At 42.1% G+C, this 16,810-nt stretch overlaps 1 protein-coding gene across 4 annotated transcripts in view; it reads left to right on the top strand.

Annotated features, from left to right (window-relative positions):
- Positions 1–16,810, top strand: part of FRMPD1 (FERM and PDZ domain containing 1) — a 225,848-nt gene that overhangs the window by 58,019 nt on the left and 151,019 nt on the right. Inside the window, exon 2 of one of the 4 annotated variants that reach the window (XM_040417345.1) lies at positions 1,462–1,887. The exons of 2 other annotated variants lie outside the window; for them this stretch is intronic. The gene's annotated coding sequence lies outside the window, so the exon portion shown is untranslated. Of the gene's footprint in view, positions 1–1,415; positions 1,888–16,810 lie in introns of all 4 variants that reach the window. One more of the 4 variants, XM_040417344.1, reaches the window with a different exon arrangement.

Below are 16,810 nucleotides of genomic sequence, written 5' to 3'. Positions count from 1 at the left end.
GCCATTCTAAATTCTTATTCTGTATACATGTTTATTTTTGCAATTATCTTGTTTGCTATTGTTCATTTTGTTTGTTCCACAGATTATTTCTATCAAATGTGACAGCTACATTCTGGCACCAATGCAGTCTGTGTATAGTATAGCCTTGATGGAGTAGGACATCCATGTTGCTTCCGTTTTTTTTTTTTTTTTACACACCCATTGTAACAATGCCTATCCTTGTCCGCAAAACGGACAAGAATAGGACATGTTCTATCTTTTTTTTGGGACGGGCATACAGATGCGGACAGCACACAGCACACAGTGTGCTGTCAGCATTTTTGCAGCCCCAGTGAAATGAATGGGTCCATATCCTATCTGCAAAAAATGCAGATTGGATGTGAAGCAAAAATACGGTCGTGTGAATGGGGACTAAGGACTCATGCACACAAATGTTTGCTACCTGTGCCCGTGCTGAAGACTTCATGTATGGGCGTCGGCCGTGTTCCCGCTGTTTGTGGATGCAGACCCATTCACTTGAATGGATCCGCGATCCGCAAGATTCCGTCTGCACCGCAAAAAAATAGAACAGGTGCAGAGGCACAGACCAACATCCCACAAAAGCACTCTGTAGTGGTTCCGTGGGCTTCCGCTCAGTACCTCTGCTCCACATCACTCTATATCTTGCGGATTGCGTACCCGATTGTAGGCCACACATGTTCGTATGCTTGAGCCCTTACAGTTACACTCATTGACAAAAAAATATTGAGGAGTTGTTGGAATCAAATGAAACTTTATACACAATCAAGTCACATTATTATGACTGTAATGGTTCGGGGAGGAAGAGACCGCAGGGCAGGGTTCAAATACCATACAGCAGACGAGGAGGCTGAAGCAAATACCAGCTTTATTAAATAACAGAATATAACGGCCAGAAAATCGGATTAACAGTATTGTGCCAATGCACCAGGGCGCAATCGACAAATGACAGGAACAGTGTTAACAAGTTTACATAAATTTACAGGAAGGATAACTGAACTTTGCATCTACCAAATACGCTCCAACCAGCAAGCACATAAAAATACAGGCTACTCGCCGCGATTATTTTCCTGTCTGCCCCTGCTACCTAGGGCACGTTTCTACAAGGCTCTGACTAAAGTATCCTGTTCTATGACCTATCACAGATTAGCACCGGTGCACACTCTGTGGGTAGCAGATTGTCTTGGTCTGGTACATGGAGGCAGGTGTAGTCTGGCTCCTGATCCGGTTGCTTGCTTGTCCCAGCGCTGTCTTTTCCTCTCTCTGTCTAGATTGCAGGTACAGGCATCCACATAGTTTGGCTCTGACAGGAGTACCTGTCCTATCACTGGTCTCTGAATTGAACGATATCACTTCTCTCGGACACACTTTACAGTCTCTGTTGTTCTGTCCCACAGCAGCCTGGAAGAATCACTTTACAGTCTCTGTTGTTCTGTCCCACAGCAGCCTGGAAGAATTACTTTACAGTCTCTGTTCACATCTGCAAGAAAACCGCACTCCAGCCCAAAGCCCGGGAACCTGAACTCCTCCTACATCCTCTGGGACCAACAACTTAATTTCTCTCTTACTCAACGACACAGTGGCCTCATGTGGCTGGAGGAAGGCATCACAGTCTGTGTGAAACCTTATCACTAGCAATACAGCGCAATGTAAATTGGTGTTTCTAGGGGCTGACCCTTACTTGACTACCAGCTAATATTCAGAGTAACCACCTTGTGCATCACGGACAGCAGCTAGATAGACTGGGAGTGACTCTGTAAGGACCTGGTAGGTTGTCACAGGTATCTGGAGCCATGCAGACTACAATGCATCTTAAAGCTGTTGGAGAGTGCATGGAGGAAGATTCATAGAGCAAACTTGAAGATCAAGGTGACCCATAGATGCTCATTTGGGTTTAGGTTTAGGTAAATAGGGGGTCAGGGTAGTACTAGAAAGTCTTGGTCATGTCCTTCTAAGCAGTGTTGGACCACTGTTTCTAGCCATGGGATACGTTGCATTGTCTTGCTGGAAGATTCATTCCACCCCAGGGTAGGCAATCAGCGTGTATGTGATCTGCCAGCATGGATTCATACCCAAATCGGCCTTCCACATGGATGAGTGGGCCCAGAGATTGCCACAAAAAATCTCCAGACCATAACACTGCCACCACCAGCTTGTGTTCTTCCAGCAATGGTTGTAGGGTATTTATTCTCTGATGTTTCTCGCCTGCCTTGCCAACGTCCATCCGTTTGATGAAGCAGAAAACGTGAATCCTCAGAGAAGGCAACCCTTTGCCAATGAGTGGAGGTCCAATTATGACACTGCCTTGAAAACTGAAGCCTTTTCTGCCGATGCAACTTTCAGCAGAGGTGCAGTGACCCTTTGTCTGTTCTGTTGTAATGGCGGTGGCCAGCAAGTGTAATTACAATTCTGCTGTCCCCATTCACTTCAGTGGGACAGCCCCTTCCTATTTAAGTGAGCAGCACTGAGTTTGAGGGAGTTGTTTGGTTGCTATGGCAGCCTTGGGCCTTTGGAAGGGCACAGCATTGCTCCTATGCAGACTTGCTGGTGGCAGGGCTTCATAGCAACACAGGCTGCAATGGTAAATCATTGCAGTTTATGGGAGATGATCACATGTTAAAGTCCCCTAGAGGAACATAAAAAAAGTAAAAAAAGAAAACACTATTCATCAGGCTAGGTCACCTTCTTCTGCTGCTCCAAGTTCCTGTCATGATGCTCACTTGCCCATTGTAGGCATCAGCATGGGCACTCTGACTCGTCTACAGCTATGCAGCCCAATAAGCATCAAGGTGTCATTATTGACATCTCAGACATTGTAGGCCTGAAGAGCGTATGGAGAAGAAGCAGTTCCCTGGCGCATGCATAGATACAGCTGTGTCCCAGGCTAGAAGCTTGTAAACATCCGCCCAGCAGCACTGAAACCGGTAATACAGGGAAGTAGACTGTACAGGAAAAGTAAGGTATTTGGGGAATATCCAGGATGTATGGGGGGTAAAGTGTGCAGTTTAAACATAATTGGATCCTTTAAAGGGTTTTTTCCAAGATTCATATATTGAGGACTTATCCACAGGTTAGGTCATTAAGGCCTCTTGCAAACGAACGTGCGTGTCCCGTGGCAGTACTGCGGACCGCAAATTACGGTCCGCAATGCACTGGCACCGACTGTGGGGCAGCAGCATGCGAATCGCGGACCCATTCACTTAAATGGGGTCCGCGATCCGTCAGTTCCGCAAAAAGATAGAACAAGTTCTATCTTTTTGCGGAACGGAACGGAACCCCACAGAAGCACTCTGTAGTGCTTCCGTTCCATAGTTCCGTTCCATTCCGCACTGCATCTCCGGATTTGTGGACCCATTCAAGTGAATGGATCCACATCCGTGATGCGGAATGCACACGTCTGGTGACCCGTTTATTGCGGAACCGCCGTATGCAGCCCGTAGCACGGGCACGGAGCCCTTACGTTTGTGTGAAAGAGGCCTACTATTGGATCAGTGGGAATGTTACTCTCAGCAACCCTGTCGATCAGCTGTTTGAAGATGCTGTGACGCTCCGATGAGCCTCTACCTAGACCAGTGACGTCATGTTCGTAAGTCACTTAACCTAGTTGCAGATCAGTCCCTTTCAAGTGAAGGCGCTTGAGCTGTAATACCAAGCTATACAATGTGCAGTGCTGTGCTTGGTAAGCTGTGAGTGATGAGGCTTCACAATAGCTGAACGGCGGGGGTGTTGTTCCCACACTGATCAGATATTGATGACTTACCCTTAGGATAAGTCATCAATATAGGAGTCCTGGAAACCACTTTAATGATACCACTTAGGATCTCCCCATATTAACCAGAGTGGAGAAAGTGTCTCTTGCTCTGGTGGACCAGGCTCATCATATACCTCATGTCTGTATATGGTAGGCCATACATTGCAGTGAAGTGTATGGCCAGTGGCAGCTGTAGGGTACATCCCCATGTCACATATGAGCCGCAGAGGGCGGAAATGAATGAATTAGGACTGCTTTGTTTATTCACTCGTTATTGGCCGTGTGGTACCTGCAAATGTATACTGTAGTTGCATGGTACTTGGTTGCAAGGTGGCTTCATCTCAACCGTGGCACAACCAAGCCATGTGGCCGTACCCTAATGCCTCTTTCACAGGAGCGATACTGATTGTGTCAGGATCTGTTCAGGAAAAAAAATGAAATTTTTTCATCCAGGTTCAATCAGTTTTTTCTGTAATCGCATTCAGTGTTTCCGTTTTTTCCCCTCAGATGCAATCTGTTTTGATGTGTTTTTCATGCTCATAAAGAATAATCTACATCTCCTACCAACCATCAGTGAAAAACGCATTGCATCTGGATGCATTCCGTTCTGCACCCAAACCTCATTCACTTTAATGGAGATCATGTTGCGATTTTTCCAGAACAAAGAAGTGATGTGTGAAAAATAATGTTCATGTATCTAGACCCATTGAGTGGAATGGGTCAGAATTCAGTCTGGATGCTATGCGTTCACTTCACGCATCTGGATGGAAAAATTTGTGAAAAATCCCTTAGGCCCCTTGCAGACGAGCGTGTCCGGATTAGGTCCGGATGTGTCCCGGTGCATTGCGGCAAACCCGCGTGAGTAGGTACCCAATTGCAGTCAGTTTTGACTGCGATTGCGTTCCGTTGTTCAGTTTTTATCGCGCGTGTGCAATGTGTTTTGCACTCGCATGATAAAAAACTGACTGTGGTACCCAGACCCGAACTTCTTCACAGAAGTTCAGGTTTGGTTTCAAGGTTGTGTAGATTGTATTATTTTCCTTTATAACATGGTTATAAGGGAAAATAAAAGCATTCTGAATACAGAATGCATAGTACAATAGGGCTGGAGGGGTTAAAAAAAAATTTAAAAAAAAATTAACTCACCTTAATCCACTTGTTTGAGGAACAGCCGGCATCTCTTCTGTCTTCATCTGTGACGAAAAGGACCTTGGTGATGGATCATGTGACGGACCATGTGATGAACATAGTGACGTCATCAAAGGTCCTATTCCTCACAGAACAAGACAGAAGAGATGCCGGCTGCGCGAACAAGTGGATTAAGGTGAGTTAAATTATTATTATTTTTTTTTAACCCCTCCAGCCCTATTGTACTTTGCATTCTGTATTCAGAATGCTATTATTTTCCCTTATAACCATGTTATGTTAGGGAAGGGGTTAGGTTAAGAATTTGGCATGAGGGGGTGCCCTTTCAATGTTTGCCTCAGGCAGCAGGAAGGCAATGTGCTCCCCTACCCCTTGCCAACAAGCACTGAGGGAAGGGGGGGCCCAAGCTGAACTCTTGCACCAGGGCCCATGAGCTTTTAGCTACGCCCCTGCCCACAGTGATCAGCTGATTGCCGCGTGGACTTTATTTGAAAGTAGGTAAAACCATTTTGTCTATCCTGTACATTTAATATTTTATTTTCACCATAAAATTTGATAAGATTAAAATGACATTACATCGAAATATACTGTAATATGGCAATTTTCTTTTTTTTTTCTGAAATGCTGAAATAACTTTATTTTTTACTTATGAAGTACAATGTACAGGAACAAGATGAATGACAGTACATTATAACATGCATTTTTAATGATTCCTCACCCATTTGGATTACCACAGTGCATTAGCTACTGCTCAAGTAGCAAAACAGTGTTTCTAAATAGCTTCGATAGCCTGCTGGCTTCTGTGATTTGGATATCTGTAGTGCTATGTTTGTCAAGACTGTGAGAAGCCTATGCAGCAAGCTACATTTTCAAGATGGACTTTCCATGTCCAGTTTAATCTGACGCAAATGTAGGCTCATTTCTGACATTCTAAGGCTACTGACTTCACATACTTGAAGTATTAGGGAATTGTATTCAGAGCAATTGCCAGTTAGTGAAGTTATTGGACCACTAGCAGACGTTATTTTGGTGCCCTGATGGACATGAGGATGGCCTGGGTTCACATCACGTTTTTTTCTGTAGTTTTAACGTATTCAAAAAATGTATACGTTAGCGGATGGCTCAGACAGATGCCATACAGTGGCATCCGTTCACTATAGAGTTTATTGTAAAAAAACAAAAAAGTATCAATTTTTTTAACTGACTTTGCAGGATGGAAAAACGTAGAGTGCTATCCTTTTGTATCTTTTTTTTTATCAAAGGGAAGGCAAAAACATGATGTGAACCCACCCTTAGGGCTCATGCACATGACCGTTTGGTGTTTTTCAGTCCGCAAATTGCAGATCTGCAAAACATGGATACCGGCCATGTGCATTCTGCATTTTGCGGAATGGAAGGGCCGGCCCCTAATAAAACAGCCCTATCCTTGTCCGTAATGCGGACAATAATAGGACCTGTTCTATTTTTTTGCAGAACAGCCATGAGGACATGCACACAGAGTCATTTCCATTTTTTTTGTGGCCCCATTGAAGAGAATGGTTCCGCATATGGGCCGCAAAAGATGGAATGGGAGCGGAAAAAAAATGAGTTCAGGTGCATGAACCCTAAGGACTGTTTCACACTTGAGTTGTTAATTCCGGTTTTGAGATCACCACAATCTGAAATCTGGTGTAGGTTTCAGGCATTACTTGCACCAGTAAACTATACTTTCAAAACTTTAAAGAAATGGTAGATGTGTGAGGCCCACTCCCACCCATGACCCATCCACTTTTAACAAAATGGCGAGAGTGGTGGAGAATAGCAAAAAAATGTATGCCATTTTGGTGCTACACTACAGGCGCAAGTTTTTTTAAATTCTCCCCCATTGTGTTTTTCTGAGTGTTTTATAACAGATTTTTTGTTTTGTTTTAGATTTCAGCATGTTTTATCCATTAAATGCACACAAAAAAGCATGAATTTTTAGATATTGTAATGCGGATTATGTTCAAAGAATATACCCTGACAATTACAGCAAGAAGAGAAAAAAAGCTTGTCTCAACTGCATTACTAACTTATGAATCAATGAAGGCTAATAATAGTGTGGACCTTTTCATGTTACATTGATCTCCATTTTCACTGGACATTTGTGAAATGTACTAAGCTCAGGTACAATATGCAGGGCCATTAAAGGCTCATATGCATTATAATTTCACAGGCTACTTCAGTGCCTTACAAATGAGATTTTAATTGCATGTCATGAGAATAAGAAGTGGAACAGTAGTACAGGCCTGGCTATTGTTCCGGATTTCTTCCTTTGATAAGATTATGCGAAATATTCAGTGTAATTAAGTGGAAAGCAGGAGAGCATTAGCGTATCCATTGCCTCCTCCTCCCTCCCTCTATCTAGTACTCACATTAAAGCTTTTTATCTGTGGTTGAACTGACCATGCATTGGATCCAGCTTTGTGAATACTGTTGATAGCAGCGGCCAGATCATCAAAAGACTTCATTTTGGTGGGAAAAAGGAAAACTTTATTTTGTTTTGTGTAAGCGAGCATTTGTAAAGAGGCCATCTGTAGTGATCCAGATAAGTGGCTGATGCAATATAGAGTATTTAAATAGATTATAATCCTATTAGAGAGATTTGGAGATGTTGTACCATATGTTCCCTTGGGATTGTATCTCTCACAGCAATGTGCCATTTGGAAAAGTTGAGTAGGCCAATATGAGAAGAGTTACATTCCACTATCATATCTAAACAAGATGTATTGATTCATTTTAATACATGTGTTTCGGACATTTCAGTATTGTAATATTGTTTTTTATGTAACTTTGTTCCTAATACACTAAACAATTAAAAACACATAGTATGGATGTGACGAGACCAATCTCGCCACATTGCATTGGAGAAGCCTGGTTGCCCGCCTGCTTCCTTTAGACTATGGCCCCTGTTAAAACGCTTAATTTTCCCCTGCAAAGACATGAAAGCCGGGTCATTTGGTACTTGCCCTATTTGAACAGTGATACCCCAGATAGCTATGCCATGGAGCCCATTCGGATAACGAAAGACTATGTGAAAGACTTTGGCTCCATGGCGATTCTACTGTATTCGTGTAGTCTGAGTGCCATTCACCTAATAATATGCACTCAGACCTGAGCTATCTGGGGATATGTTAAATGTCTATGTTTACTGTAATGGTTGTGACATTGTATATTTGAATAGTGATTTCTGTCCTGTTGTCCCCACGTGTATAAGGGCGATTTCCCTTTGTCCTGAGAGATAATTGAATTACTCCTCGGTTGTCTCCAGGGCAGAGAGGAGGAAACCAGGATGCATTGTGGGGATGTATTGTGTCTGAGTGTCCTGAATTGCTGCATATCTGTCCTGTGTCACAGCCTCCATCTGGTCCCCCTAAGGGAGTGTCCACCAGATGGGGACCTGCATAAATACGGGTGGGTAGCCCTCAGTAAAGAGAGATTCTGATTTACCCTCAACACAGAGCTTGGTCTCGTTTTTGGGGGGGATTTATTGTATGCTGTTCCAGTTCGACTGCTAGGAGTGCAAACCTTTCATATGTTTTTTCCTATTCGGCTGTATGCAGCATTCATATGGTTTCCAGTTTGGGAGATTGGCGTCTTTAGTAGCTGCCTGTGCATCTGCAAAGGGAATATCTCTTAAACGGCTTTTACCCCCTTTTATGCTCAGGGTGCCGTTACAATGTATATGCACAATACACATGGGACTTATGCCACCTCTGGATGTAAGAAAAAGAAATGTTCACAGAGTCCGAAATGTAATTCTTTTGTAACTTATATAGAAAGGGTTACGTCATAGAGTTTAACCTTTTCCCACTAATGGCATATCTCATACAGCCTTGCAGAGTGGCACTTCCCAGTAGCAAAGGAATTATCTCATATGTCCATTTTACTGATAGCAGGATCTCAGACTGTGTAGCATAGGCTATAAGCTTTAAAAGAAGACCAGGATCATGTTGCTAGGATTTTTGGGATATAACTATTAAGAGACAAAATCATAGTCTGGTATGTACTACATATCAAAAATCATTTAATAGAAATAGTTATATACTTTTCTCAAGTTGCCATCTACCAAGATGGCTGATTGATATACCAACTAGCCAATTCAGAAGATTAGAAAGAAATTGTACTATAGATGATCAGTTTGAGAAGGAGGCGCAACAATTGAGTGAACAATTCCTAAAAAAAAGATTATCCCCCAAAAATAAATGATACATCTTTGAATAAAGTTAGATCTGTGAAGCTGATTAGTGTTGAGCGAGCATGCTCGGCCGAACTGCTGCTCGGCTCGAGCATCGCTATGCTCGGCACATTGCAGTGCTCGGCCGAATAATGCGGGTGCTCAAGTATAATTTAATATAATGAAAGTCAATAAGAGATCCGAGCAGGGGCGGACTGACAACTCAGGGGGCAATAAGAGATTATGGGGCCCCTGTGTCCCCGCCCATCCTCAAGCCACACCCACACACAGCCCCACCCACATATCGCGCTGCCCACATCACCTACACTTGGTAAGGAATAGATTTATATCATCTTTAGTGTTAACTGCAGTCAGGAGATTAAAAATACTAATAGGGTTTATTCAAATTCACTTGAATTGCAGCTGAATTGATGTAGCCCTATAGTTTAACATGGAGGACCATTAGCTTGGCTGTAGTCTATTATAGTGAATAAACCCCCTGATATGGGCTGATAAGGAGCATAGAAAATCACTAACTCAATTTTTAGGGTACTTTCACACTAGCATTTTTCTTTTCCGGCATTGAGTTCCGTCCTGGAGGCTCAATACCGGAAAAGAACTGATCAGTTTTATCGTAATGCATTCTGAATTGAGAGCAATCCGTTCAGGATGCATCAGGATGTCTTCAGTTCAGTCTTTTTGCCTTTTCAGGATGGAGATAATACCGCAGCATGCTACGGTTTTATCTCCAAAATTACGGAACACTTGCCGGAATGCCGGATCCGGCATTTTTTCCCATTAAAATGCATTAATGCCGGATCCGGCCCCGAGTGTTCCAGCAAAACGGATCCAGCATTGTGGTTTGCGCATGCTCAGACCGCAAGAAATTTGAAAAAAAATAAATGCCGGATCTGTTTTTCCGGATGACACCGGAGAGACGGATCCGGCATTTCAATTCTTTGTCATACGAATCAGGATCCTGATCCGTCTGACGAATGCCATCAGTTTGCATACATTTGGAAGGATCCGGCAGGCAGTTCCGGCGACAGAACTGCCTGCCGGAATCCTCTGCCGCAAGTTTAAAAGTACCCTTAGCTATACTTTGTAACGCACTGGATGCAGGACTTTGTAACGCAGGACTTAATTTTAAAAAAGAACACTCACAAGAGAGAGAATACAAGCCTTTCCCTGGCCCTGCTACCTGCTTGCCCATTCTCTCTCCTCAGTAGGTTCTGCCTGCTCATCCCGTGCACTTTTAAACAGTCTGCCTCCTGCAGAGTCCGCACTGTACGAGAGGCAGGGACAGGGAGATAGCACTGGTTGTGAAGGGAAAAGTTCAAGATCACACAATGACAGCCCCAGAGCCTTTCTGCTGCTTGGCCAACCGTATGCTGCCACAGCGCCAGCCCAGCCTGCAGGACATCGGAGAGGCCTGGGGTCCACATTATAGCACCACTACATTTATATTTATTTATTATCAAAAAGCATCATACATAACTAAAAAAACTAAAATTTTTACTGTCCTTTTAAGCAAAAGCCAGAATATAATAAAAGACGAATACAGACATTAAACTTAACTACATTTATAATAAAACAATTTACATACAAAAGAAGGTATTCAGTCGTCTGCTCCGCCGTCCTCTGCTTGCTTCTGCGGATTCTTTCCCCTCCTTTCTGTCTCTCCTCAGTGCGCAGGCTCACTGTTATGGGGGATCTGTGGATGACACACTGTTATGGGTGATCTGTGGATGACACACTGTTATGGGGGCTTCTGTGGATGACACTGTTATGGGGGCTTCTGTGGATGACACTGTTATGGGCATCTATGGATGACACTATTATGAGAGATCAATGGGGGATCTGTGGATGACACACTGTTATGGGGGATCTGTGGATGACACTGTTATGGGGGATCTGTGGATGACACACTGTTATGGGGGATCTGTGGATGACACACTGTTAAGGGGGATCTGTGGATGACACATTGTTATGGGGGATCTGTGGATGACACACTGTTATGGGGGCATCTGTGGATGACACACTGTTATGGGGGATCTGTGGATGACCCACTGTTATGGGAGCATCTGTGGATGACACTGTTATGGGCATCTGTGGATCACACTGTTATGGGCATCTGTGGATGACACTGTTATGGAGGACCTGTGGATGACACACTGTTATGGGGGATCTGTGGGTGACGCACTGTTATGGGGGATCTGTGGATGACACACTGTTATGGGGGCATTTGTGTATGACGCACTGTTATGGGGGCATCTGTGGATGACACTGTTATGGGGGATCTGTGGATGACACTGTTATGGGGGATCTGTGGATGACACTGTTATGGAGGGGATCTGTGGATGACACATAGCATCTTATGCTATATATGTGTCATCCACAGATCCCCCCATAACAGTTTCATCCACAGATCCCCCCCATAACAGTGTCCCTGTGTAAATAGTGACCCCAATACACAAGAGTCTGTATATGTAAAGTGTAGGCATAATCTTTAACCTGTGCTTTGTTAAAGTAGGGCAGTGGTCTGTACTAGACTGGGGGTATAGGGCCTTGTGTGACAAGGGCTGTGTCATGATCTGATCATCAGAATGGAGAAACATAGGGCTGTGGACAGACAGTGAGGGGAAGAGGTGTCACAGCAGCACAGAGTATTTCCGCAGAGTGTTATCTGTCCACTCATATGGTTAATTGCATGAGGAAGGGAATGGAGGCAGGTGGGGGGGGCATAGATTTGAATGGAAAGCGCTTCACAGCAGTACAGAGTGTTTCAATGTATTTGCCTAGCGAGATGCAGGGATCTGTCCACTCATCTGATTTGCAAGGAGGACGATGGAGTGGAGACAACATGGAGATCACAGACAGTGAATGGAAGAGGCTTCAAAGCAGTACAGAGTATTTCAGCGCCTGCTCCTCCCACTTTATTAATGAAGCATGCGGAGCAGGAGCGTGACGAAGTGAGGGACGTTACGCTGCCATCCAGCCAGGCCTGCCTGCTGCGCTACTTTGATAGTGAGTAGTACTAGTAGTACAGACCTGGGGCAGCTGCCCCGCGTTAAAGACGGCCCTGCAGAAGGAGCCTCTCACAGGACCCCCTAGTGGCCGCGGTCCCTCGATCCATGCCCGAGTGCCCGAATCGTCAGTCCGCCCCTGGACCCGAGCATCAAACTAGGCACCCCCTGCTCTGAAGAAGAGAGGGGGTCTGGTTCACTTTTTTTTTTTTTTTTAATTGATGGAAACCCCATCAAAATTGTTTGGAAACAGCATTAAGAGGATGGCTTGATGCGTCTTGGACTCCTATTATCTATGACATACAATAGACAATCACACAAAGGTTAAATACCAAAAACCAGGTATGTGGAAGCCAACAATCTATCCATGAGACAGATAACAGTCTGCATAACCTACAATGGCAGCCTTGTGCACTATGAGACATTCCAAACCAGCTCTCATCTTACTGAGAGCCAGTAAGCCTCAAAGTTGCTTCACATCTGTTGGATGGCTTGGGTGGACCTGCTCACCTAGATCAATATCATTAGGGTGACAAAAAGTTTTCTGATTGTCCTAACACAATATATTTAATATCAATAACCTTTCTATACAGTTTTGTCATGTAAAAACTCATTTGCATAAACATGGGCATATGCGAAAGACATTTGCATGGAAAATTCGTGATCTACACTACTCATGGACAGCGCCATCTATTGGATTTATAGTCTTGTCATAACAGCCATTGAAGAGTCATGAACAGAGCCATTATTTGGTTTCATAGTCTTATGACAAGACTATTAGACAATGAGTCTTATGACAAGACTTGTTGAATCGCTAGTAAGTGGGGCACCCTGCCCACACACCGTGTAGCACTCAGCCTTTTGTGTGGAAAATTCGTGATTTGAATATTTGCGATCTACACTTCTCATGAACAGCACCCTCTATTGGATTCATAGTCTTGTCATAAGACTATGAAACCAATAGATGGTGCTGTTCATGAGTCATTACAAGCAAGGCAATAGTCCTCAGATACACCCTAGCAAGCTTATATTACCGCAGATAAAGTGATAGAAGATGTGTGAAAGATAGCAGCAATCCGATATATACCTCAGTGTTAGCACAGGCTATTATAGGCTGAGTGCTACACGGTGTGTGGACACTGTTGAGCAGTGTGCCCCACTTACTAGCGCCCCAACAAGATGAACAGCGCCATCTATTGGTTTCATAGTCTTATGGCAAGGGTAATCGTCTTGTCATAAGACTATGAAACCAATAGATGGCACTGTTCATGAGTAGTGTAGATTACGAATATTCTAATCGTGAATTTTTATCGCAAATTTTCCAGGCAAAAGGCTACACTAATAATCTTGTCATAAGACTATGAAACCAATAGATGGCGCAGCTCCATCTATTGGTTTCATAGTTTTATGACAAGAGTAATCGTCTTGTCATAAGACTATGAAACCAATAGATGGCGCTGTTCATGACTCATGAAGAGTGCCATGTGTTGGTTTCATAGTTTTATTACAAGAGTAATTGGCGCTGTTCATGAATCATGAACAGCTCCATCTATTGGTTTCATAGTTTTATGACAAGAGTAATCGTCTTGTCATAAGACTATGAAACCAATAGATGGCGCTGTTCATGACTCATGAAGAGCGCCATGTGTTGGTTTCATAGTTTTATGACAAGAGTAATTGTCTTGTCATAAGACTATGAAACCAATAGTTGGCGCTGTTCATGAGTAGTGTAGATCACAAATTTTCCATGCAAATGGTTTTTCAGCTGAAAAACAAGGCAGATTCTGCTAATTTGCATGTCTTTCCCATATGCCCATGTTTATGCAAATGAGTTTTTACATGACAAAACTGTATAGAAAGGTTATTGAATATTATGTTAGGACAATCAGAAAACTTTTTGTCACCCTAATGATATTGATTTAGTTGCGCAGGTCCACCCAAGCCATCCAACAAATGTGAAGCAACTTTGAGGCTTACTGGCTCTCAGTAAGATGAGAGCTGGTTTGGAATGTCTCATAGTGCACAAGGCTGACATTGTAGGTTATGCAGACTGGTATCTGTCTAATGGATAGATTGTTGGCTTCCACATACCTGGCTTTTGGCATATAGCCATTGTGTGGTTGTCTGTTGTATGTCATAGATAATAGGAGTCCAAGATGCAGCCAGCCATCCTCTTAATGCTGTTTCCAAACCATTTTGATGGGGTTTCCATCAATTTCTAACTGTTTTTTGTGAACCAGACACCCTCTTCTCTTCCGAGCAGGCGGTGCCTGGGGTTCTCCCATTGACTTCCATTGTGCTCGGTAGAGCACACGAGCATACTGATGTGTTCGGCCAGAGCACCTGAGCACACAAGCACTTTGGTGCTCGATCAACACTAGAACTGAGACTTTAGCCAATGTATTCCTGTCAGAAACTCATCGGAGCCCTTTTGCACCACGGTCAAGGTATCTCAGTGTGGCATGGGTTCCTACCACTAGACTACTTACAGTGTGTGAACACGGTCTGAGAGGTGCTAAGATACAACTTACAGCCAAGCTCCCACATACCTCCATAGTGAAATCACTCATTTAGTGGGAGAGATGATAAGGCTGTAAGCCCCACCTATAACAGGCCATCTGACACAGGATACCAGGTGCAACAGAATTATGCACATTGATTCCTTTTTGTTTACAATCATGTGTATTGATCCATGAATGAAATCGGATTACTCACACTATCAGTTGTATTTTGAAGATTATAGCTGTCTATTTGGAGTATGGACTAATATTCAGATCAAACAATTTTTCTATATATTCATGGTCATCAATTAGAGAGTGAAATTGAATCATGAAAAACTGACATTGTTGTGCAGCACTTTATTATTATTGAATATTGATTTTTCCTCTACAAAAAGGACATTTTTATTCTATGTGTATATGTTTACTGGATGAAATAGATACAAACAAGAGTACATAGACCTTTCATTCCAGTGTGTACATCTGATATGGTGTGTTCCTGTCTCTCTCGGCTATATAACCATACGCTGCCTACTGAGCTAGACAGGAAAACACAGTACTATCTTGAATCTTGATGTAGTGTCCATAGTTTTCTACTATATTTTTACTTACTTTTTAGATATTCGTTTTTATGTTTGGAGATTTTGATATGTTTATTAGTGATGAGCAGCAGGGGTCATATTCGAATTCGCGATATTTCGCGAATATTTCGTAGAATATTAGGCGAATATTCGCAAGTTCGAATATTCGTTATATTATACAATTTTTTTAGTCGAAAAATTGACAAGGCAATGATCACGTAATATGCGAATTTTCGTAATGCTAATTTTTTCGGAATGCAAATTTTTATCGCAAATTTTTCAATTGCCGAGCAAAAACATGATTCCTCCCTGCTTTTTGCTTGTGGGCCAATGAGTCATAGCACTATATCGAATATATTAGATTTTTTGAATATTTGTAATATTCTAAAACAACAATATATAGCAATACAGCAAATATTCAAAAAAACGAACGTAGAGCAATTTAGCTAATATAGTGCTATAATCTTTTTTTCAATAGTTGTAATTTTTTTCCAATCTGAACTTCAGATGCACTATATTAGCTAAATCGCTCTATATTCGTTTTTTTCAAATATTCGCTATATTGCTATATATTTTTGTTTTAGAATATTACGAATATTAGAAAAATCTAATATATTCGATATAGTGCTATATATTAGTTTTTTTGAATATTTGTAATATTCTAAAACAAGAATATATAGCAATATAGCGAATATTCGGGGAAAAAAAAACGAATATAGAGCAATTTAGCTTATATAGTGCTATAATCTTTTTTTTCAATAGTAGAAATTTTTTCCAATCTGAACTTCAGATGAGAAACAAAATTACAACTATTAGACAAAGATTATAGCACTATATTAGCTAAATTGCTCTATTTTAATTTTTTTCCGAATAATACGCTTTATTGCTATATATTCTTGTTTTAGAACATTACGAATATTCGAATAAACAAATATATTCGATATAGTGCTATATATTTGTTTTTTAGAATATTCATAATTTTTCCCATTTAAAGTCATGATTCCTCCCTGCTTCTTGCTTGTGGGCCAATGAGTCATTGGCCCACAAGCAAGAAGCAGGGAGGAATCATGTTTTTACTCAGCAAATGAAAAATTTGCGATAAAAATTTAGCATTATGAAAATTCGCAATAAAAAAAACTCAAATATTCGAAATTACGAATATATCACTATATTCTAAATATTCGAGAATTTTCTAATTACCTACAGTATATTCGCAATAAAAATTTGCAATTCGAATATTCGTGATCAACACTAATGTTTATATGTATTTGGATATAATAAATATCTGTTCTTGGTACATTTGCTGGTGACTGAGTGCCTGTTACAATACAAATCTCTATTCACAGACTGTGGGGCAGTCTGATAACAGTGCACCTAAATCCAGAAGCCAGAACGGCAGAGCCACTATATATTTCTACTGTATGTTATCAACCCACTTCTCCCATCAATCAGAGAGCATGCTTGCTCTCTGATTGTCCATTTCTCCAGACAAAAAGTGTGAAGATCAGTGCTTGATCCTCATATCTCCCCTGCTCCTAATTATGCTGTATATTGATGCCATGACCTAGAAGTTTACCACTGTCTGGATCATAGTG

Source organism: Bufo bufo, chromosome 2, assembly GCF_905171765.1.
Source record: "Bufo bufo chromosome 2, aBufBuf1.1, whole genome shotgun sequence".
NCBI classification, from domain to species: Eukaryota; Metazoa; Chordata; class Amphibia; order Anura; family Bufonidae; genus Bufo; species Bufo bufo.
The sequence above is the reverse complement of the archived record's forward strand: the minus strand, read 5'-3'. Positions and strand labels throughout refer to the sequence as shown.